The sequence below is a fragment of the Salvelinus fontinalis genome, chromosome 26, assembly GCF_029448725.1.
Source record: "Salvelinus fontinalis isolate EN_2023a chromosome 26, ASM2944872v1, whole genome shotgun sequence".
Taxonomy (NCBI): Eukaryota; Metazoa; Chordata; class Actinopteri; order Salmoniformes; family Salmonidae; genus Salvelinus; species Salvelinus fontinalis.
Window position 1 is genome coordinate 32,701,059 of NC_074690.1, and position 26,406 is coordinate 32,727,464.

Sequence of the window (26,406 nt, forward strand, 5' to 3'; positions counted from 1 at the left end):
AGTCAAATTTGGCTTTTTTTATACTTTATTGCATTCCATCCCTAACCAGATTGCTCTTGTATTTTAATGGGTAGAATGATCCTCTATAGTTGTACTCAGAGAGGCAGCAACCATTGCCAGATTTGTGGCCTGTTGTGGTCCGAAAGAACAGCACCACAGGGAACTTCAGAAAAATTTACTCAGATTTCAGTTTTTGAAATACATTCCCTGCCTGGGGGGAACAGACCATTTCTCAGTACAATATTTCAAATCAGAGAAGGGGTGGTGCTGTAGCTAGGCTCCATGGGAGAAGACCAAGAGGATTAGGAAGAGATCTCCTTGTAGGAAGAATTTTAAAAACATTAGAGAATTCAAAGGAAACCAAACAGAGGTAGAGAGACAGACAGCATCAGATCCATAGAATACAGCACATGTTTTTGGGTGCCAATGGCTTCAGCCCAACACATGAATGACCCCTGGACAGGTGCAGAGGTCTTATGCGTCTGGAGGGAAGCTTTAGAGCTCTCAGCACTTTTACAAGGCAAGCCTGGATTTTCTGCTGGATTCACCAAGCACATGTCTCTATTTTACAGTGCTCTGGCACGTGGTATGTGAGATGTGTCTCAAACTCTCAGCTTCATTATGCACTTGTGTTCATACAATGGATGAATGGAGTTAATTTGTCACATGAAACCCATTTCATGTATGTTGTGTAATATGACATGTATTTTTGTTCTCTGGGGCCTTTAATTCCAAGTCAACGGTATACTCTGCAACTCAACTTTATTGGAGACCAAATGAAAAATGTAATGGAAGGAATAGCTCTCTGTATGTCTGTATATTTTGAATTACAAATATATTCATGAGACACTAGCATTTTCCTAACTGAGCTTTCTTCCTTTACTTCCTATGTAGTGGAAATGAAGCATTGAGTTGGTGAAACAGCCAGCTGCATTGTGTGTACACAGCATAGGCCTACATTGATTTGTTCCTGTGAGGAATATTTCTTTCCCTCTCTCTGCCTCTAAAAGTCCCTCATTTGGAATATGATAATGAGATCCGTCACGATCGTTGATTCCCTTTGAACTTTTTTATTTCTTTGTAGGCGGAGTCATAGAGGTAGAGAGCAGGAGTTTTCTGCCGCAAGCCCATGGCCCCTCACACCATCTGCCGGACCTCATTTCATTTGAATAAATTATTTTTTTTCAGAGGCGCTTGCTTCGGTTCACTAACATGTTTTTGCAGTTCAAGGCAACAGCCACCAGCAATGAGTGAGGATGGTTGTTTCTTCTCTCTCAGAGACTCCCCTACCAATGGTCTAAGGCTGCAGCATAGCATGTAGGATTCCTTGAACCCACCAGCAGCAGCCGGCGGCATTCTAAAGTGGGATTCAAAGCTGGATGTATTCTGAGCTTTTCTGTGAAGGGATAGGGTTGTTCTTTATTTGGAGTAACTGCAGATTAATAGAAAAAATAATACGCATGCTGTTTGTTTTAGGAACAGATACCTGGAAAAAATATTTCATTTGGAGTTAATTCAATACCAAAAGTAAGAACCAGAAATAGAATGTGTCGTTTTATGTGCCATGGGTTTAATAACCACATCTTTGTAACAATTCAATAATGATGAGATGGGAGACATGAATTAGTTCAACTATGTATCTGGAACGTGCTCATCTTAACACATAGATCCCCCCTGATGCTCTGGCACAACCCCAATACACCACATCTCCTCCTCTTCTACATAAATAATCCTGAGAAGGTGACTGAGGCCCTAGGTGAAGACTACTGGGTCAGGGTGTAACAGTTCTGGACCACTCATGACTGGTGTTTCTGTATGTGTTTCTTTACTCAACAGTAACTGATCTGTATGTCTTTTCCAGATGACCTCCTCTGCAGTCTGGACAGTGTAGGACACAGGACCAGTCTGAGCAATGACCGTAGCAAGAACCCGCTTTGGTCCTTTGAGGTATTTCCTAGCTAAGACAGTATCTCCCTCAAATAGAATTGTATTTGTCACATGCTTCATAAACAACAGGTGTAGACTAACAGTGAAATGCTGACGGACCCTTCCCGTCAACGCAGAGAGAGAAAAAATTGAGAAGTAATAGAAAAGTAAAACACATAATAATAAAAGTAATAATAAATACACAATGAGTGATGATAACTTGCTATATAAACAGGGTACCAGTACCGAGTTGATGTGCAGGTGTACGAGGTAATTGAGGTAGATATGTACATATAAATAGGAATAAAGTGACAGATAATAAACAGTAGTAGCAGCGTATGTGATGAGTCAAAAAAAGTTAGTGCAAAAAGGATCAATGCAGATAGTTAAATAACCACATAGCTACCAGGACTAACTTTTATTGCATGATTGAAAGCTCTGTTTTTTGCTCTCAGATCACAACGTTTGACATAAATCTCCTGTTGACGTTGCACGTCCTTTGCGTTCTGAGGTTTGAGTATGTGGAAGCTTGTGCTTAGCTCTCTCTTCATGAGTGGCGATGTAGGCGAAGCCTTGGTGGTTGCATGAGGTGTGTTCCTGTGTCCCTTGACTCTAATAAGCTTTTAAGGCATGTTTCATGGTCTGTATGAACCTCTCCGCCAGCCCGTTGGTAGATGGATGGTACGGTGCGGACCTGATGTGTTGTACGCCATCCACATGTAGGAATATTGCCATTTCTCAGGACACTAGCTGTTGTCCACTCTTGCTAATGAGTTGGAGAAGCAATCTGAACCGACTAAATAAACACTTTCTCAAGCTTCTCGATGGTCTTCTCTGAAGTACTACACTCTATGATGGCAACCTCTGGCCACTTGATTTGAGCATCCACAACCTCGAGAAACATTCTGTCTTCGAATGAACCTGCGAAGTTGACATGTATGCATTGCCACACCTCCTCAGACCAATCCAATGCATGAAAAGCATGTGACGAGGAACATGTTTTCACTTTCTCCCCAATGCTTCCATCCTATCCAGGCCACAATGACCTGAGTGTAGCTGTTGCAACACTGGTTTTCTCAGCGAAGGCGGAATGATAACTCTCCTCCACAGCAGACAACTGGACTGTACTGACAGTTCAGTTCTCCTGGAAAGGTAAGGTTCTGGAGCATTTCCTGTGGCTTTACCTTTGTTAATAACGTCCATAACTTCAGATAACATCGGGTCATTCCTGGTGTTTCTCCACACTTGTTGAAGTGATTGGTGTGTTTTACACTTGTCTGAAGTAGAATATCTCCACTTTGTGTGACTCTGGCTTGACCACAGGTATTGGCAACCTGTAAAGTCCATCTGTATTGCAGTGCAGTTCCGACTTGCAGTACTTGATGTCATAGGTGTGTACTGACAAAAGCCCACCTTTGTATTCGGCTTGCCACAAGTGACGGAATTCCAGTATGCGGTCCAACGATTCTTGTCAGCGGGCGATGATCTGTAAGAAGGGTGAACTTCCTCCCTTACAGACACTGGTGAAACGTACAAACTCTAATAACAATGAACAGAGCTTTTTGTTATTCCTGTGCATTGTTACTTTCTACTTTGTTCAATGTCCTCAATTCAAAAGAGATTGGCTTCTCTTCGCAAGAAGGCATGATATGGGACACGACTGCTCCCACACCATAGGGACTAGCATCACAAGCTACTTGGATGGTGGATCGAAGTAAGTCAATGCCTCAGATTTCAGGAGTGTTTCCTTGGTTTTCACAAATGCTTCCTCGCATTGTTCTGTCCATTTCCATTTTTTGTCCTGACAAAGCAACTGATGCAGTGGTTTCAGTTTAGTTGCTAAACTCAGAATAAAACATCTGTAGTAATTCAATAACCCCAGGGAAGAACATAGATAGCTCCATTCTGAGGTGCTTGGGCATCCAAAATAGCCTTGACCAAAGATTGGAGGAATGCACATTTTTCCTTATGAACTCGCAGTTTGTAGTCCTTAAACCTCTGAAAGGTTTCCAAGTTCTGGAGATGGTCCTCTTCGTCCTTTCCAGTAACGAGGATGTCATCCAAGTACAGCGCCTTAAGAAAGTATTCACACCCTTTGACTTTTTCCACATTTTGTTGTGTTACAGCCTGGCCTACATACACTACCTTTTCAAAATGTTTACAAATTAATACAAAATTCAAAGATGAAATGTCTTGAGTCAATAAGTATTAAACCCCTTTGTTATGGCAAGCCTAAATAGGTGCAGGAGTAAAAATGTGCTTAACAAGTCACATAATAAGTTGCATGGACTCCTTAATAGTGTTTAACATGATTTTTGAATGCCTACCTCATCACTGTACCACACACACAATTATCTGTAAGGTCCCTCAGTCGAGCAGTGAATTTCAAACACAGATTCAACCACAAAGACCAGGGAGGTTTTCCAATGACTCGCAAAGAATAGCACCTATTGGTAGATGGGTGAAAAAATAAGAAGCTGATATTGAATATCCTTTGGAGCAATGTGAAGTTATTAATCACACTTTGGAAGGTGTATCAATACACCCAGTCACTACAAAGATACAGGCGTCCTTCCTAACTCTGTTGCCGGAGAGGAAGGAAACCGCTCAGGTATTTCACCATGATGCAGAAGGTGACATTAAAACAGTTACAGAGTTTAAAGGATGTGATAGAAGAAAACTGAGGATGGATCAACAACAATGTAGTTACTCCAAAATACTAACCTAAATGATAGAGTGAAAAGAAGGAATTCTGCACAGAATAAAAATTGTCCAAAACATGGATTATGTTTGCAATAAGACACTAAAGCAAAACTGAAAACATTTGGGAAATAAATTAACTTTATGCACTGTATACAAAGTGTGGTCTTCATGGTGGTCGCTGAATCTGGAGGCTGCATCTTGTTATGGGTATCCTTGTCATCGGCAAGTTTTTTAAATAAAAAGAAAAGGAATAGAACTAAGTACAGGTGTCACGTTCCTGACCTGTTTTCCTTTTTCTTGTGTTTATTTAGTTGGTCAGGGCGTGAGTTGGGTGGGTTTGTCTATGTTTGATTTTCTATGTTGGGATGTTTGTGTTCGGCCGGGTATGATTCTCAATCAGAGACAGCTGTCAATCGTTGTCCCTGATTGAGAATCATACTTAGGCAGCCTGGGTTTCACGTGTGTTTTGTGGGTGTTTGTTTCCGTGTCTGTGTTTGTTGCACCACACATGGTACTGTATCGATTTATGCACTTCGTTTATTTGTTTTGTAAGTCAGTTTCAGTTTCGTTATAATAAATCATTATCAACCCTAACCACTCTGCGTATTGGTCCGATCCGTCTCGCCTCTCCTCGTCCGAGGAGGAGGAAGAATATGACGATAGCCGTTACAACAGGCAAAATCCTAGAGGAAAACCTGGTTCAGTCTGCTTTCCTACAGTCACAGGCAGGCAAATTCACCTTTCAGCAGGACAATAACCTAAAACTTGAAGATGCACGTAAATGAAAAGTCAAAGGAGCTGCGCCAGTGCTGTTCCAGAGGACAATGGACCAGATCTTTTGTGGATTGCCAGGGATACAATGCCACAGTGCCTTCAGAAAGTATTCATACCCCTTGACTTATTCTACATTTTGTTGTGTTACTGACGGCAGAGGTCGATTTTGCTGAACTTTTGACCCCCAGCTAAATCCGTGAAAATGTTGTTGATGTGTGGTAGGGGATACCGCTCAGCGGATAACACAGGGTTAACTGTGACTTTTTAAAGTCTCAACATACAGGCATCCTGATTTCACCATACTTCTAGAGGACTGGTAGGATGGGTTTTTCCCATTCACGCTTATCGACTCCAGTACTGTTCATGAATAAAACATCCAAGTCAGCCTTGACTTTTGGTCTGATAGCATAAGTTTCGGATTGTGCTTTCATAACTTTGGTTTGCAGTCTGGCTTAATGCTAAGCTTTACTGTAGTGTATTTCATGCTACCCAGCTCTCGATTAAAAACTTCTCCATGTTTATTTTAGATGGCAGGTAGGCTTGTGTCTCCATGTGTCATTGTACGCACTGATGACCAGTCCAGTGGGATTTTCTCTAGCCACGAACGTCCCAGTAGTGATAGATAGTCTCCTTTCACGACTTAGAGTGGCAGCGTTTTAGCTTGCCCATTTAACTGAACTGTGACCTCAGTGAAGTCTCACGGCGACAGATTCACCTGTGTAAGTCTTGAACGTGATGTGCGCTGGCTGAAGTGATATGTGTTTCAATGTCTTTTTGTAGACTGTGTCTGACATAAGAGATACAGCTGCCCCTGTATCAATCTCCATATAGACCGGCTGCCCCTCTAGTTGCCCCTCTAGTAAGGGAGAGACATGGTAGCCGTGCATCCCCTCCCCCCAGCAACAGTCATTATATTCAGTGTGAATTCCTCGTCTGATGAGTCACTTACCTCTTGTGTTCTCTTGCTCAACAGTGTGAAAGTCACGTCTTCTTTCATTGGAATGTCTTTCTTGTTTTTAGTCTTCAACGAGTTCTCTGAGCTCTTTTTGTTTCTGCAGGCTCATTCGATGTGGCCCTTTTCCCCAGACAAACACATGTTCTTATTCCAGCACGGAAATCCCTGATATCCCACTTTGCTACAAAGGAAGCATGTACCTTGATATCCCTGTCTCTGATTTTCAGTTGCAACTCTGTGCCCTTTTCCTGTTGAACCTTGGACACACTGACTTCAATAGCCTTTGCCCAGGTCAGATTACTTTGTCAATAGTCTCTTTTGTGTAGCTTCACTCTGTAGCCCACATACTAGTCTGTCTCCAACAGTGTCATTTAGAACATCATTAAACTCACAGTGCTCTGATAGTTTATGTAATTCAGCACCAAACATTCTAACTGATTCTTTCTCTCCTTGATTTCTTTCGTGGAACCTAACCCTTTCAGCCGTAACTAGTGGTTTTGGTGAAAAGTGTCCTTTCAGTATTTCCACAATATCCCCATCTTATTACCTGGCCTGTCTGGCTTTAGTTGGCTGCGTTGTAAATAAAATGTATTTGGCCCAATTACACAAAAGGATGTTGGCACAACTTTGTCTTCATGAATGTAATTTGCGAGAATAAAATATTCACACCGCTTTGTATATGAGCTCCACTGCTCAACACTTTCATCAAACTGTCCAATGTTTCCAACAATTCCATTTTTAATTTCTCAATAGGCTCCTGATTGTCACTCACTTCAATATTTTCCTCAACAAGTTTTCCTCAGTCACATGATCTTCATTCACTTCACTCACTGACATTTCATCCTTAAATTCGCTCATTTAGCAATTTTTAGTTTCCAAAGTTTGTCTTCACAGTTGAATAAATGTCCTTTCCTTTACTCATTGTATATTCCCCCCTTTTTTGATCACGTTGTTTTCTGCTCCAACGTCCGTCTTGAATCCTTTTCTGCGGTCCATGATGATGGTAACTCTCTTTCTTAGCTAACTCAACTATGCACTTGCCTCTGCTAGCAATACATTGTTTCAAAATTGTAAAAACCAACTTCCTCCGGACAGAATAGTTCCCGTAGGTTCAGACTTACTCTTGGACAATCTTTTGTTATGTCTCATGGGTTTCATAGCCATGTCTTTATAACAATTCAATAATGATGAGACGGGAGACAGGAATTAATTCAACTATTTATCTGGAATCAAAATCAAATCAAATGTATTTATATAGCCCTTCTTACATCAGCTGATATCTCAAAGTGCTGTACAGAAACCCAGCCTAAAACCCCAAACAGCAAGCAATGCAGGTGTAGAAGCACGGTGGCAAAAAAAAAACTCCCTAGAAAGGCCAGAACCTAGGAAGAAACCTAGAGAGGAACCAGGCTATGAGGGGTGGCCAGTCCTCTTCTGGCTGTGCCGGGTGGAGATTATAACAGAATATGGCCAAGATGGTCAAATGTTCATAAATGACCAGCATGGTCAAATAATAATAATCACAGTAGTTGTCGAGGGTGCAGCAAGTCAGCACCTCAGGAGTAAATGTCAGTTGGCTTTTCATAGCCGATCATTTAGAGTATCTCTACCGCTCCTGCTCTCTAGAGAGTTGAAAACAGCAGGTCTGGGACAGGTAGCACGTCCGGTGAACAGGTCAGTGTTCCATAGCCGCAGGCAGAACAGTTGAAAATGGAGCGTGCTCATCTCAACACATAGAACCCTCATGACGCTCTGCGGCACAACCCCAATACACCACATCATTGGATTTACTCGACATGGGCTTACCTATATGAACACATGGGGACTTTCCAATCAAAACCCACGATCACTCATAATGATTGCCCTGGGTATAAGTGAAAGAAGAAGTAGCACACTACCAGTAGCAGAACCAGTAGTAGCAGAGGCACTAACTTCAGCTTGCACATATAAAGGTGGCTCATTGATTTAACAAAGTCCCCAGCTGGAGGTGTACTGAGGCAAATCAGATTTAGACTCTTACTCAAAGACACACAGCAGTGCCCCACATAGCCACAGAGCTCCTAGCCTCTGCTCTCGAGCCTGGCTCCCAATCTCCACACTCCACAGCCCCCCCGTTTCCTATGTAAAGCTTTTAACATGTGCTCACAAATGGATTCAAATCCAGTCAACGATAGCCTCTTCCCCTGACAGAGAGAAGAACAGCATGTGGCTTCTCAAATAGCTGATGCAGTGTGTATCTTGCAATTGTTAATATTAAAATACTTGGCCATGATTCAGTCAATTATCATTTACAGCTCATTCATGCAAAAATATATCTGAATATAAATGACATCTTGGTTAATCCCCTTTCCCTGGAAGGAATACAAAAACCAATCAACTGACAGCAGATTTTGGAACACTGAATCCTGTATTCTAAGCATGCCGTATTCTAGAAGAGTATGACCAAATCAAATTGTATTTGTCACATGCGCCGAATACAACAGGTGTAGACCTTACAGTGAAATGCTTACAAGCCCTTAACCAACAATGCAACTTTAAGAAAAATAAGTGTTAAGAAAGTATTTACTAAAATAAACTGAAGTAAAAAAAAAAGACATTTAAAATTTAAAAGAAGAAAATAGAAAAATAACAAATAATTAAAGAGCAACAATAAAATAACTTTGGTGAGGCTATACCGGTACCGGTACAGAGTCAATGTGCGGGGGCACAGGTTAGTCAAAGTAATTGAGGTATGTACATGTAGGTAGATGTAAAGTGACTATGCATAGACAACAAACAGAGAGCAGCAGCAGCGTAAAAATGGGACTCCACACCGGATCCACTATTTCATTGTCTTCTCCAGTGTTTCTGGCATTATGACCTCTTCTAGTTTTTCGGATAGAGTACCTGGAAAGGGGAATGCCCCTGATACACTGGTTATGATGGAAAGAAAAACGAGCAGAAGCCCTTGGGATTGGTGGGGCAGCGAACCAGACCTTTCCATTTCCCTCTCCTATAAAACCACTCCCTGGCTCTCTGCACACTAGGACCCACAGGGCCTGAACAGAACAATAGAATCCAGCTTGCCATAATTAAACAATTATCAGGAATGCCTAAACATTAACTAACTTTCCAAATCATTATGCAGTCTGCTGTTGCGCCACAGAATTACAGAATAAGTAGGGGTGAAATATAGATAGGTACCATAATGGAACAACACTGAGTCTTAATAAACTCTGTGCGATTCCGGGGCCCCCAAGTAGAGACCAATGGGCCCTCCTGTTTCCCCTTCCCATCAAAACCATTAGGGGTGATAATGGCTAAGCATACATAGGCCTACCAGCTGCTGCCTTGTAACAACATCCCAATGAGCTGGGAGTTTAAGTCTCTCGTTATCATTCCTAAAGTGTTGATCTCCCTCCTACTGTATACCAGCTGAGCTTCATGCAGCACTCCTAGCGGCAATGTGGCGCTAATCATGGGATAAGCTGGAGTGCCATACTGTGAACACATATCACATTGTCACCTTTGAGTCCCTACCACCCAGCCACATGAGATGCAGGAAATGCTGGTGGCACTGAGCTGAAACAGCAGGATGCAGTTTGTTGTAGCGTTTAGCGTTTGTTTCAAAAGCCTGTTCTGATCCCTAGAGGGACTTTCAATATGAACTGACAATGTTGTTGCAACACCTTGGGGTAGCTATTAAGTCTAGTTTTATGGCTAGTGGAGTGTAGCATACTAGTCATAGTGGACACGGAGCATTCTAAGCCACTGTACTGGAAGTCTAAATCCTTGACTGTCATTTCAGAGTAGACAGACTTTATTGCAAAACAGTTGATGTAACTGCTCTCAAGCCCTGTTTCCACTGGCACTTTAAACCAGTGGTGGAAGAAGTACCCAATAGTCATACTTGAGTAAAAGTGAAGATACCTTAATAGAAAATGACTCGAGTAAAAGTGAAAGTCACAGAGTAAAATACTACTTGAGCAAAAGTTTTTTAAAGTATTTGGTTTTAAATATACTTAAGTATCAAAAGCAAAAGTATGAATCGTTTCAAATCCCTTATATTAAACAAACCAGATGGCACAATTTTGTTTTGTTTTTAAATGTATTGATAGCCAAGGGCACACTCCGACACTCAGACATCATTTACAAACGAAGCATTTGTGCTAATTGAGTCCGCCAGATCAGAGGCAGTAAGGATGACCGGGGATGTTCTCTTGATAAGTGCATGCATTGGATCATTTTCCAGTCCTGCTAAGCATTCAAAATGTATCAAGTACTTTTGGGTGTCAGGGATAATGTATGGAGTAAAAAGTACATAATTTTTTTCAGGAATGTAGTGAAGCAAAAGTAAAAGTAGTCAAAAAAATAAATAGTAAAGTACAGATACCCCCAAAAAAACGACTTACGTAGCCCTTTAAAGTATTTTTACTTCAGTACTTTACACCACTGCTTAAAATTAGGGCCAAATTCGAGCTGGCTCGAATGGAACTCTCAAATTTGAGCTGGGTCGAGGGAAACCTGGGCTAGCGCAGCCCAGTTTCACAACTGGTGCCAGCTCGATTAGAATTCGGGCTGGTGACGCCGTTACTATGCAACCATCAAGCTGATCACTGCTGGATGCTGACACGTTTAGCTAGCTCATCTGGGCTTTTTGGTGTTAGCAAGCACATGGTCAAGCATAGCTGGATCCTTCATTCATTTTTGCACAACACAAACTTTTATGAGAACAGTCATCCCTCGAATGCTAGCTATGCAATGTTAGCTAGCAAATCAGAGTTAGTTAGCCAACATGCAGAATTTTTTGCTGACCAGGTCATATTGAAAGCTAGCAACATCATATTAAACCTGTCGTCTGATTTGCTTGGTTAGCTAGCTAGCTAATAGCAAATGCTATGGCAAGCAAGGTAGGAATTAAGCCAGTTAGCTAGCCTGTTATGCTAGCGACGATGCTGATCATTTAGCTAGCTAGCTAATGTCAGCAAGCTGAATATATACATCTGAGTATGGCTGACACTAGTAGGAGTATGGGGTAACGTTAGTTACAGCATGGTGAGGGTGAATTACATTTTCCAACATATTGCTAGCTAGCTAGCCAGCAACATTAGCGAAGCCAGCTGCAGTCACATATTTTCTACCTAGCAACATGACATCATTTCTCATTTCTGGAGGCAGAGGAAACGCAATTTGAGCTAGCCCACCAAGGCCAGCCCAACCTGGGTTGACTTCAAAGTGCTAATGGAAACAGGGCTTCAGTGTGTCGCTGGTAAAAAGGAGCAGTGTAATCAGTGGCAATTTAGTTTGTAATTCTTGGTGGGGCAAACAAAGACAAAAATGTGTATGCATGCCATCAAATGCCAAGAGTGTGCAAAGCTGTCATCAAGGCAAAGGGTGCCTACTTTGAAGAATATAAAATATAAAATATATGTTGATTTGTTTAACAGTTTTTTGGTTACTACATGATTCCATGTGTTATTTCATAGTTTTGATGTCTTCACTATTATTCTACAATTTAGAAAATAGTACAAACAAAGAGAACCCCTTTAATGAGTAGGTGTGTCCAAACTTTGGACTAGTACTGTATATATTATTTTTTTAAAGCTAAACAGGTGCGGCTCAAAACAGGTTTGGCTCGGCCCCACCTGTCCTGAATGACGCGTCGCCACTTAGTGTAATAATACCACAGAAATGACTCAAGGACACAGACTCAGTGTTGGGGAAGCTACACTGAAAATATAGTTTACCAAGCTATCAATTACTTCACTATGGAAGAAGTTAAGATACACTAAAGCTAACTTTATGAAAAATATATTTTACTTAGCTAAAGTTAGTACATCCAAACTATTTTGTGATAAATTATCATATCTAAATCTGAAATGTCATAGTCTACAAATTGCAAAAGGGAATTTCCAGGTAAAAAGCTCTACTTACATGTGAACTTTACATAGAAATGAAATGTCAAATTACAGCAGGGTCTATTTTTGAAAAATTAAGGCATATATACATTTTTTAAATAAGCAAAGCCTTTGATTTCTGGTCAATTCAGTTAAAAATGGGTCTTAGAAAACATCTAGCAGAAAAAGTATTAAAGAAATACATCAAAACACAATAATGTTGAACTAAAGACCCCTACCAACTAATATCAACATATACTGTATTTTAAATATTTTGTAGTGTCATTCTGTTACCAAAACCCGACATATCTTTTAGATATTTTTAAATGTCTTTCCCTCGTGAGGAGGGACATTAACATGACTAAAATGTAATTATGAAAGTTCACAGAAGTAACAAGTAAAGATAGACATACCAATTAGTTAGTGTTTTTACTCATAACGATTCGTTTTTTTAAGTGATGAAAATGTGTCATTCTACTACCAAATTGTTTAACTTAGCAATCAATGGTTTTTGTTTGGCATACTTTAAAAGTCAGTATGTTATCGTGGAATTGCCCACTCAGATCACTCTGGAGTCAGATGTTAACAGAATGGGTAATTTAGTAAAAAGGAAAGAAAGGAAACGATTGCCTACTTCACCCATATTTTCTTTTCTTTTTACAAAAAAAGTATTGTGTAGTTCCAGTAGTTAGCTACACCGCTACATGGCAAAAAAGTGATTAACTACTGGAAACACTACCAAGATTACAATTTTGTTCAACTACAACCAAGCTACTGCAAAATGTAGTTCAATTACTAGTTGAACTACATGTAGTTCACTACTCTCCAACACTAATGAGACTTTACCCAATGTCCAGTATGCCCAGTCAGGTGTGGAAAATTTGAATAACATTTCAGTAAATGTGGACTCCAGAATTATAGTGGGCAGACTGGATCCGGGCCGGGAGAGAGGGAGAAAGAGAGAGCCCCAGGCAAGCTGCCCTGGCTTTGTTTACAACAAGAAGCCATTGTTTGATGTGGCCGCGCAGCCCTCTCCAAAGCTCCCACAGGATGTGCTCTGGGTAACATGCCAGATGGAGGCCACTGCTGTATGATTTCCACCCAAGCCAGTTCAACTGCATGCATGGGACTAACAGTCCAGGCCTCTTGGGGCCCTCCCGAGACTTCTCTCCCTGTCTATCGCCATCAACCCAACTTATAGAACAATAGCAGAGTTGTTGCAAGGTCAATAGGTGTTTTCTTCTGTCTACTCAACCGGCCCAAAATATTTCTTATTTAACTAAGCAAGTCAGTTATGAACAAACTCTTATTTACAATGACTGCCTAGGAACAGTGGGTTAACTGCCTTGTTCAGGGGCAGAACGACAGATTTTTACCTTGTCAGCTCGGGGATTCAATCTAGCAACCTTTTGGTTACTGGCACAACTCTCTAACCACTACGCTAATATATGGATAATGTTTGTAATTTGTTGATATGCAATTGTGTTGGAGCTTCCTTATTATGTCTATCCGCTCTGAAAGTATCAGTGCAAATTGGAAAATGGAAAATGAAGACAAAAACATCAGTGCCTGACCTGAACATGTTCCACAGACAACACGGATTAGTATTATTTTAAAACAACAAAGTTAATGTAACTGCCTGAAGTGTTGTCTATTAATACAAAGATTTACACCAACTCCTTCATAAATCGGGTTGTTTGTACTCTTTGCTCAAGTGTTCCTTACTGCCATGCTGCTTTTCAAAGGAAGAACAGAAGTTATGAATTCATAAGTGGTGTAGTATTCACACTGAGACGAGTCAAGTGTAATTCGTTTTTTTTTAAATTGCGGTCGAAGGTTTTAAAAAAAGCCATGCCAGGCATGGTAATTTATTTTATTCCTTCTCTTCCCCTGCATTCTACTGGAAACATAAGTGGCCTTGATTTTTCATGCAATAGAACCTTTCTCTCTCAGCCTGAGCCTAGCCTATGTACGCAGCATTCGGAAAGTGTTCAGACCCCGCCCCTTTTACTATATTTCGTTACATCACAGCCTTATTCTAAAATGGATAAAATTATATTTGTTCCTCATCAATCTACACACAATACCCCAAAATGACAAAGCAAAAACGTTTTTTTTTTACTCTTTTGCTAATTTATAAAAAAGCAAAACAGAAATACCTTATATACATAAGTATTCAGACCCTTTGCTATGAGACTTGAAATTGAGCTCAGGTGCATCCTGTTTCCATTGATCATCCTTGAGATGTTTCTACAACTTGACTGGAGTCCACCTGTGGTAAATTCAATTGATTGGACATGATTTGGAAAGGCACACAGCTGTCTATATAAGGTCCCACAGTTGACAGTGCATGTCAGAGCAAAAACCAAGCCAAGAGGTGAAAGGAATTGTCCTTAGAGTTCCAAGTCAGGATTGTGTCGAGGCGCAGATCTGGTGAAGGATATCAAACATTTCTGCAGCATTGAAGGTCCCCAAGAACACAGTGGCCTCCATTATTCCTAAATGGAAGAAGTTTGGAACCACCAAGACTCTTCCTAGAGCTGTGCGCCCGGCCAAACTGAGCAATCGTGGAGGAAGGGCCTTGGTCAGGGAGGTGACCAAGAGGTCTCTTCACAGTCCGCAAGTCCAGGACAGACTGTGGGAGGCGCACAGTAGTACATAGAGCCATGACTACATGGAACTCTATTCCACATTAAGTAACTGATGCAAGCATTGAAAATTGATTTAAAAACAGATAAAAATACACCTTATGGAACAGCAGGGACTGTGAAGCAACACAAACATATGCAAAAACACATGCATACACACACACACACACACGATAACATACACACTATACACACACATGTACGCATGGATTTTGTACTGTAGATATGTGGTAGTGGTGGAGTAGGGGCCTGAGGGCACACAGTGTGTTGTGAAATCTGTGAATGTATTGTAATGTTTTTAAATTGTATAAACTGCCTTAATTTTGCTGGACCCCAGGAAGAGTAGCTGCTGCCATAATAAATACAAATACAAATACCAAGAACTCGATTGTCACTCTGACAGAGCACAGTTCCTCTGTGGGAATGGGAGAAACTTCCAGAAGGACCACCTCTGCAGCACTCACCAATCAGGCTTTTATGGTAGAGTGGCCAGATGAAAGCCACTCCTCTGTAAAAGGCATATGGCAGCCTGCTTGGAGTTTGCCAAAAGGCACCTAAAGGACTCAGACCATGAGAAACAAGATTCTCTGGTCTGATGAAACCAAGATTGAACTTTTTGGCCTGAATGCCAAGCGTCACGTCTGGAGGAAACCTGGCACCATCCCTACAGTGAACCATGGTGGTGTCAGCATCATGCTGTGGGGATGTTTTTCAGCGGCAGAGACTGGCAGACTAGTCAGGATCGAGGGAAAGATGAACGGAGCAAAGTACAGAGAGACCCTTGATAAAAACCTGCTCCAGAGCGATCAGGACCTCAGACTGGGGCGAAGGTTCACCTTTCAACAGGACAACGACCCAAAGCACACAGCCAAGACAATGAAGGAGTGGCTTCGGGACAAGTCTCTGAATGTCCTTGAGTGGCCCAGCCAGAGCCCGGAATTGAACTCGATCAAACATCTCTGGAGAGACCTGAAAATAGTTGTGCAACGACGCTCACCATCCAACCTGACAGAGCTTGAGAGGATCTGCAGAGAAGAATGGGAGAAACTCCCCAAATACAGGTGTGCCAAGCTTGTAGGGTCATACCCATGAAGACTCAAGGCTGTATTCGCTGCCAAAGGTGCTTCAACAAAGTACTGAGTAAAGGGTCTGAATACTCATGCAAATGTGATATTTTTTTGCAAAAATATCTAAAAACATGTTTAAGTTCTGTTAAAAACAATTTAATCCATTTCAGAATAAGGCTGTAATGTAGCAAAATGAGGAAAAAGTCAAGGGGTCTGAATACTTTCCGAATGCACTGTATATCTGCCTGCCTGGGTTTCCACAGAGCCAAATCATTAACAGAATTAGGCTACACGTTCTTACTCTCCTACCTCATTGGCCGAGCCACTTGGAGAGAAGACCAGACCAGTGCCATGTTTATGATATGATTGTTCAATTTTAACAGTATGAGCCATATGTATAGGCAACCGGCTAGGCACTCAAAGAATGTGCATGTAAAAAATAAAAAATAAAAACGTATTCTGGTTATTCTTAATCTTTTCTCACTCCAGGCCCTTGGAAGAGGTGAATGGCCATATGCCTGCCAGCCCGACGTCTTGTCGCTAAATCCAGCTTCGAGTAAGTTGCTCTTTTTTAATCCTCTCCCCGTTTATGTTGTTTGATGATCAGGAAAAACGGCAGCGGTTACATAAACATGCAAGACTAGGTAGGATAGAAATAGTATAGGTGAGGCGGCCAATCGGATCTCGGTGTGTTAGCAAGGAGCTGTTGTGCCACACAGACACAAAGGTTTGTTGTAACAGTAGCCAGTGTGTGGGGATAATCTGTGCCTTAAAGCAAGACTGGGCTAGCAGAAAAACATGTGGTGGTAAGCCAAGCTTAAATCCCCTCTGACCTTGCCCCCTTCCCTTCCTTCCCTTCCCTTGGAGCAGCCAGGAGAGATGAAAGGGTGTGGTGATGCCTTTACTGCCACCTAGAGGATGGTTCACAGACTGGTGGGGGAAAACATCTTCAAGGCCACTTCTTCTGTTGACTTCAAGTATTTATTCAATAATTATTGAATGTTTTTGTGTGATCATCTACCTACAATTCTATTTAAATACATTTACAGAGTTCCTTTTGATAAAACATTAAATGCATTAATTTAAAAGGGACTGTTCCTTATTCCACTTGTTTAAAAAAAATATTATGCCTAAATCTCAAATACAAATTACTCAAGTACAATGTAACAACATCATAATACAATGTTGTTACTATAGTTATTCCAGTGATACTACACAGGTGCACTGTATAGATACAGATATTGCATTTAGTGTACATTTTTTTGTTACAACCATGCCCGATAGTTTGGTTTTTGACAACACCAGCAGTAAGTGCACCAAACATTTTGACTTGTTTTGCAGTCTCTTCTCCTCTGGCATACAGACCAAACCTTCAGAGATCTCAATGAACAGTCAAGTGAATCATCATTGAGAACATAAAATGTCCTCATACCCTTTGCCATAAATTGTGGTGTAGGAGGAGGAGTGGTGTTGGTGAAGGGATGGAATACAGCTAGATGATAGAGGAAATTAAATCTCTCAAACAAAAGACGGGACTAACGAAGGTCGACAGGCTCCTTTTCATTTCACGTTGCACAAGTTTGTCACAATGGTTTATGGCCAGCCGTTTCATCTTTCAGCAGCCATAGCTTGGGATTAATAGCCCCTTAAAGGCACACAGCTGTGAATGCTCTATGGCTTGTGGCAGGCTTTGTTTGTCAGGGTCGCCGTTGGTATTTTGATATGAAGAGACATCCTCTAATGTATGGCATGGGGGCTGTGTTTAATCTTGCCTATAGCTCCCGCTATACGACAGGATCACCAAGCCCAACAACATTATCTCAATTTTCCTGAGCTTTCTCTGAGGAAAGCTATCCAGCTTATTGCATTATAGCTCAACATAGTTATTATTGAAGACAGACCTAGTACAAATCCAAGCATCACATAAATATCTTGCAGTTATATTTTTTGTTGTGCAAAAATAATTTTGATGAATGGAATCTATACACTAAAAACATGAGTGATGCGGAGTGCCTCAATGCAAATATTGCACACTTCTATAGTTGCCATGGTGCCCTAAGTAGCAGCCTATGCAGAGAGCTCCTGTAGATACAGTGCATTCAGAAAGTTTTCAGACATCTTGACTTTTTCTTCATTTTGTTATGTTACAGCCTTATTCACCTTCCTGACCAAGGCCCTTCTCCCCCGATTGCTCAGTTTGGCCGGGAGCCCAGCTCTAGGAAGAGTCTTGGTGGTTACAAACTTCTTCCATTTAGGAATGATGGATGGCACTGTGTTCTTGGGGACCTTCAATGCTGCAGAAATATTTTGGTACCCTTCTCCAGATCAATGACTCGACACAATCCTGTCTCGGAGTTCTACGGACAATTTCTTCACCCTCATGACTTCGTTTTTGCTCTGATGTGCACTGTTAACTGTGGGACGTTATATATATTATATAGACAGGTGTGTGCCTTTCCAAATCATGTCCAATCAATTGAATTTAACACAGGTTATCACATTTCAGGAGAGGATGATCTCAATGCAGACCGTGTCGAAGTATCAAAAGTGCGTTACTAGAACAGGGGGCAAGCAAAATGTCAGGTCAAGAGCAGACAGAGTCAGTAATCCAGATCAGAGTCCATAAGGTATAGAACAGCAGGCAGTCTCGGTGTCAGGGTGTCAGGGTAGGCAGAGGTCAGTAATCCAGAACGGCAGGCAGACTCAGGGTCAGGGCAGGCAGAAATGGTCAAAACCAGGAAAACTAGAAAACAGGAACTAGAAAAAGACAGGAGCAAGGGGAAAACCACTGGGAGGCTTGATGAACAAAACGAACTGGCAACAGACAAACAAAGAACACGGGTATAAATACACAGGGGATAATGGGGAAGATGGGCAACACCTGGAGGGGGGTGGAGACAAGCACAAAGACAGGTGAAACATATCAGGTTGTGACACAGGTGGACCCCAATCAAGTTGTAGAAACATCTCAAGGAGAATCAATGGAAACAGGATGCACCTGTGCTCAATTTCTAGTCTCATAGCAAAGGGTCTGAATACTTAAGGTTTCAGTTTTTTTTCTGTTTTTGATTTTTAATACATTTGCAAAAAATTCTAAAAACCTGTTTCCGCTTCGTCATCATGGTGTAGATTGATGAGGACATTTTTTTATTTAATATATTTTATAATACGGCTGTAACGTAACATAATGTGGTAAAACGGAAGGGGTCTGAATACTTTCCAAATACACTGTATGTAGCTGCATATTTAATTATTTTTAAGTGTTTTTCATTTTGTTTTGTTTTATCAGCTGTTTTGTTTTTGATTTTTACAGGCTGCGGTCTTCGGCACTCGGCGGTCCCGTTCTGTGAGCTTGTGTTGCCTACCACTTTGTGGCTGAGCCGTTGTTGCTTTTAAACGTTTCCACTTCACAATAACAGCAGTTACAGTCGGCCGGGGCAGCTCTTGCAAGGCTGAAATTTGACGAACTGACTTTTTGGAAAGGTGGCATCCTATGACGGTGCCATGTTGAAAGTCACTGAGCTTTTCAGTAAGGCCATACTACTGTCAATGTTTTATACACCTGTCAGCAACGGGTGTGGCTGAAATAGCTAAATCCACTAATTAGAATTGGTGTCCACATACTTTTGCACATTTAGTGTATGTATGTATATATATTTGTACTGCTCTAGGGATATAATTATTGTTTGGATATTCTTATTTACTATTATGTATTGATTTACTTTTCACTCTTAATGTGGTGCGTACTGCAGAGAACACTGGAACAATTATCACTGTGAATTATTTTAATGTTTGTTAATATGTCTATTAATCCCAGAAAAGATGGGTTGCCAATTCATTCATTGTCATTCATTGTAGGCAGAGATTAGGAGAAAGTGACTGGCAACAGGATAAATAATAATATTAATAGTAAACAGTATTGGAGCAGCATACTGTAAGTGGTGGGTGAGTGTGCGCATGTAAGTGTAAGTGTGTGGGTGTTAGTGGAGTGTGTGAGTGTGCAAGAGTGTCAGTGTAGACGAGATAGGCAAAAATATATGTAAACAGGGCCGAAAGTAGTAATATAATGCATTCATTTAATGCATTACCAATGGTAATATATACAGTTGAAGTCGGAAGGTTAACATAAAACTTAGGTTGGAGTCATGTTAACATAAAATTTAGGTTGGAGTCATTAAACTCGTTTTTCAACCACTGCACAAATGTCTTGTTAACAAACTATAGTTTTGGCAAGTCGGTTAGAACATCTACTTTGTGCATGACACAAGTAATTGTTCCAACAATTGTTTACAGACAGATTATTTCACTTATAATTCACTGTATCACAATTCCAGTGGGTCAGAAGCTTACATACAGTAAGTTGATTGTGCCTTTAAACAGCTTTGAAAATTCCAGAAAATGATGTCATGGCTTTAGAAGCTTCTGATAGGCTAATTGACATCATTTGAGTCAATTGGAGGTGTACCTGTGGATGTATTTCAAGGCCTACCTTCAAACTCAGTGCCTCTTCGCTTGACATCATGGGAAAATCAAAAGAAATCAGCCAAGACCTCAGAAAAATAAATAAGTCTGGTTCATCCTTGAGCAATTTCCAAATGCCTGCAGGTAACATGTTCATCTGTACAAACAATAGTACGCAAGTATAAACACCATGGGACCACGCAGACGTCATACCGCTCAGGAAGGAGAAGCGTTCTGTCTCCTAGAGATGAACGTACTTTGGTGCGAGAAGTGCGAATCAATCCCAGAACAACAGCAAAGGACCTTGCTGGAGGAAAGAGGCACAAAAGTATCTGTTTGCTGCAGGAGGGACTGGTGCACTTCACAAAATAGATGGCATCATGAGGGAGGAAAATTATGTGGAAATATTGAAGCAACATCTCAAGACATCAGTCAGGAAGTTAAAGCTTGGTCGCAAATGGGTCTTCCAAATGGACAATGACCCCAAGCATACTTCCAAAGTTGTGGCAAAATGGCTTAAGGACAACAAAGTCAAGGTATTGGAGTGGCCATCACAAAGCCCTGACCTCAATCCTATAGACAATTTGTGGGCAGAACTGAAAAAGCATGTGCGAGCAAGGAGGCCTACAAACCTGACTCAGTTACACCAGCTCTGTCAGGAGGAATGGGCCAATATTCACCCAACCTATTGTGGGAAGCTTGTGGAAGGCTACCCGAAATGTTTAACCCAAGTTAAACAATTGAAAGGCAATGCTACCAAATATTCATTAAGTGTATGTAAACTTCTGACCCACTGGGAATGTGATGAAATAAATAAATACTGAAATAAATCATTCTCTCTACTATTATTCTGACATTTCACATTCTTAAAATAAAGTGGTGATCCTAACTGACCAAAGACAGGGAATTTTTACTCAGATTGAATGTCAGGAATTGTGAAAAGCTGAGTTTATATGTATTTGGCTAAGGTGTATGTAAACCTCCGACTTCAACTGTAGATGATGCTTTTACAGTGGCTACTGGGGATCCTAATAAATATCAAATACCAAGGAGTGTGGCGCCTGTAGCTTGTTGTTGTTGTCTTGTGCCAATCACAAGTTATCAAAGCGGCACTAGGTTCTGGCTCTGTGTGTACCCAGTAAGGAGATCATTGGAAGATGGAATGAAAATGATGGAATTAAAAGTTAAAGGTCCAATGCTGCCATTTTTATGTCAATGTCAAGTAATTTCTGGGTAACAGTTTAGTACCTTACTGGGATTTCTTTCAATTAAAATGGTCAAATAGAAACAAAAAAAGCTTCTTAACAAATAGCAATTTCTCAAGTAAGAGTTTTGATAGGACTGTCATGGAGTGTTTGAGTGGGGAGGGGGAAAATTAAATGAGCTGTTATTGGCAGAGAGGTTTGGAAGTATCTTTCTTATTGGCCTATTAATTAATTTACCGCATGGTAATGTCGCCATTGAAGGCCAATACTCCTTCCCACCAAAACAGGCTGACATTTTTCAAACAGGACTAACGATGTTAGGCCTACAACGTGTTCTCTACCAGGATCTGTACCGAAGTCCGTATATTGAGTATCCTTAAATACACATAATATTGGTTTATCTTGGTTGTGAACACGTTGTAGGCCTAACATGTAATTTATGATTGGTAATCCAGGTCAGAACTTGTGCCACTTAGAATACATATCTCAAAACAGTGTAATTTGTCATCTAGTTAGAAGTGGTTAACCAAATGACCACTCAAAACCCGACCAAAAGGCCTGAAAACTAGCCCAATTGTTTTTTCACAGCAAGAGAGGAGTAGCTATATCTATACAATAAACCCTTTTTCCATAACGTTATCGAGCCAATTAAGAAGAAATATCCTAGTAACTTGTAACGATGTTAGAAGCTAAATTCTGGTTTCCTCAAAATAATAATTAATGCAAGCTATGACATGACAATTGTGCACACAAACTGTTACGGCCTACATAAAGCTGTCCCAACGGCAGAGCTTTTCAGCACCATGGAGTGAATCCTTACCACTGCTACACCTGGCTATCAGCGTAGTCTTGTCTGGCATTTTATAAAACATAGCTGATATGGCTGACTTGCTTAAACAAATGTGGTTTCTACTGATGTACAAGCTATGGCAGAAGGGAATAATGATGTAAGTATAAGAGGCAATCCGTAATTTTGATTAAGACAATGACTGAGCTAAGACGGACATAGTCAATATAACTATTTGTTCAGCAATTTTGAAATGTACAGCAACAGAATTCAGAACATGGGCCGTTCTTACAGTATTCTCCCTGTACACCAAGTCAGAACCTGGCATATTACATAATTTATGCCGCAGCATACAAGACATTTTTAGACTCACCATTGTGCTTTTGTCATGAAACTTTGTCATCAAAATCTGGCATTCACTAGATTTAAAGTGCTTCTAAGTCAACTGGGAACTCTGGAAAAAACTAAATTCAATCATGACATCAGTGATCTTCAGGTCGGAGCCCTAGAAAGAGGCCCAAGTTTCGGACTTGGAATTAGTTAGATGACCGTTCAAGACGTATTTTCCCAGTCGGAGTTCTCAGTTGTCTTTAACTCATGGAAGTCTAAAATTTTCCAGTTCCGAGTTTCCAGTTGTTTTGAATGCGGCAGAAGTCATGCTGGATTGACAGCATGGCCAATGTATTGAACCTTTTCTGGCCAATTGTGTTGTGTGTGAATACCTTAATTAATTAACCTTAATACCTTATTAAAGATACCTAATAGAAAATTACTCAAGTAAAAGTAACTCAGTAAAATTCTACTTGAGTAAAAGTCTAAAAGTATTTGGTTTAAAATATACTTAAGTATCAAAAGTACATGTAATTACTAAAATATACTTAAGTATCAAAAGTAAAAGTAAAAGTATAAATACTTTTTTTTAAATCCTTATTAGGATCGGACCCTTTTTTCAATTTTCAAGCTTGTGGAAATGTGAAATTAATATAGGAGAATATAACACATTCATCTGGTAAAAGATAACACAAAGAAAAAGCATGCATTTTATTTTTTATTTTTTTCATCTTTGAAATGCAAGAGAAAGGCCACAATGTATTATTCCAGTTTAGGCGCAATTTAGATTTAGGCCACTAGATGGCAGCAGTGTATGTGCAAAGCTTTAGACTGATCTAATGAACCATTGCATGTTCAAAATGTTGTATCAAGTCTGCCCAAATGTGCCTAATTGGTTTATTGATACATTTTCAAGTTCATAACTGTGCACTCTCTTCAAACAATAGCATGGTATTCGTTCACTGTAATAGCTACTGTAAATTGTACAGTGCAATTAGATTAACAAGCTGGAATAATACATTATGGCCTTTCTCTTGCATTTCAAAGATGATGGTATAAAAAAATATAAGAAAACGCATGTTTTTTTCTTTGTATTATCTTTAACCAGATCTAATGTGTAGCATTCTCCTACATTAATTTCACATTTCCACAAACTTCAAAGTGTTTCCTTTCAAATGGTATCAAGAATATGCATATCCTAGCTTCAGGTCCTGGCTACAGGCAGTTAGATTTGAGTATGTCATTTTAGGTGAAAATTGAAAAAAATGGTCTGATCCTTGAACAATCTGTGAAAGGCCTACTTATATATTTTTGGGAATTTTGCACAGTGGATTATTTTATTTTGGATTATGATACTCAACTGTGCAACTGAACTGTAAGATCAAGCCTTATTTCATTTCTCAGAGCTGAATTATTGGATTTTTGCTTACTTCTGGATTCCTTACTGGATTTTGAGACTGAACTTACTTTTATTGGAGGACAAACACATTGTACCAAAACAGAGATTTGTTATTGCGTTGTTATTTGTGTTTCAGACTGAGCCTACATTTGAGATTATTATCTGTGGGGTTGGTCCTTCAGATAGTTGAAATCTGAGACAAAATATCCACAGGAAAGCATGATTAAACTGACTTCAAAACACGTCTCTCCAACTGGTCACAAACTGGTTAAATCAGTGTTGTTTCAAAACTCATTTTTCAATATGTGGAATCTGGAAAATATTGACTTTTTAAACTCAACCTAAACTGTTGTTTTGAGGTTGAAATTTCCACCACAGTTTTCGACGTAGACAAATTTATGATTTAGAATAGAATAGAATATTTAAATATTTAAATAGAATATTTAAGAATATTTAAATATTTTGAATTTGTAACTTTGAAACAATATCAGAGATTCAACATAATATCCACTATAAGAAAAATCCATAGGCAGGAAAGCACCTCCTACTGGAGAGTTGATCTATCTACAGCTATCCCTTCAGTCTCCCATCCAGGATTTTAACCACTGCTTACGTTTGGTATTTTTACTTGACTATAACCAATGTGCTATTGTGAGAATGACTGGTGAGAATGTCCATTTAATAGATTTACTGTTGCTATCAAAGTCATTCCAAATGAAATATAACCATACTTTATCAATTATATATCATCAATGATGCTATTTAGGCCTTGGTTAATTTCAAATGGAATAAAAGTTAACATTACATATGTTGAATTCACCTCCATCTCAACCAAAAATCTAAGTTAAAGAATAGGATTAAATCAAATCAGACTTTATTTAAAGTGCATTTAAAGTTTGATTTTATTTAGTCCTATTCTTTAACTGATAATCAACCTTAAAATGAATAACATCCATGGCCACATTTAGAGGTTACAAATCTATTATTATGTATTCACAGAAAGAATCCATGTTCAGGGTCGCAGTTCTGTGGAATTCTTCACAATTGCCATGATAATCTGCACAGAATCTCAAACCGAATTGATCACTTGCACCATGTACAATAACTTTAATGTAACCTCAACTGCAATCGAGATAATTTGGTTGTGCCATTAGATGAAGCCAGTGCTAACACATTAAGTTGTTGTATATATAAATAAATGAAATATCTTACATTGTATTCTCATTTGAACTTGGTGCTTTTAATTGGTTGAAAGTGCAGCAATAGTACATTTATGTGACAACTAAACCAAAAATCTGACAGATTTTTGGAATTTGGATGTGCTTTTAGATGGTTGAAAGCATACTGATAAGACATCGTCTTTTTGAGTGGGTGAAAATATGTTGGAATATCATTGATCAACGTATCTACCAAATATTACCCAATTCTTCACATTGAAATGACGTGGTGTGCCCACTGGGCTGTGTTTGGCAATCAAGATTGGTTTGCTCATGACCTAAGGCACGTCATATAAAGTTATAACAGCAATTATAGTTATTTTAACAGTAACGTTCAATCTTCAGCCATTGCTGAGATTAGTACTTGGCCAATGACTTGGCCAATGAACTGTTTTAGCAGCACATGTCTCATGTTGGACGGTAACCGTAATTGGTTGACTGTTCTGATTGAAACATTGTCGTTTGCATCACCTAGCAGTACCCAAGTAAGTATTACAGTACATCCTATTGTTTGATGCTACCTCCATGGCTCACCCACTCCAATCTAATTCAAATATGGATTGCCTGGCTATGCACCCGCATGGCACGCTCTCACCTCTAGATAGGTAAACACAGACTGTCTGCAATCGTAACACTTCCTGGGAGAATCTAAATTGCATACTCCTCATGTCCTTTCTCCTTGCCGCCTCCTCAAAATCAATTGGAGGTCAGAGGGGAGTGAAGTCAAGGGAAAGATTGTGTTCACAGTCACTTTGCTCATCTTGACCTCAAAATCATCTGGGCATATTGGGGAGAGTGGATCGTGCCGTTCCTATTCACTGTTTGGTGAATGGATCGTGCCGCTGCTCCAAATTTCTGTGACATGGTGAGGTTGCACCCAGGTGCAGAGAAGAGACCAGGCGAGGAATCAGTGGTTAAGGGTAAACATAACACTTTACTAAGAACAGTAACCGCAGGATCACAGTAAACTTGAGGAAAACCAACAACCACTACATCTCAAACACTGACTCAGTAACCACACAGTAAACAATTCAAGCTTCTGCAAAGCATAACAGAAA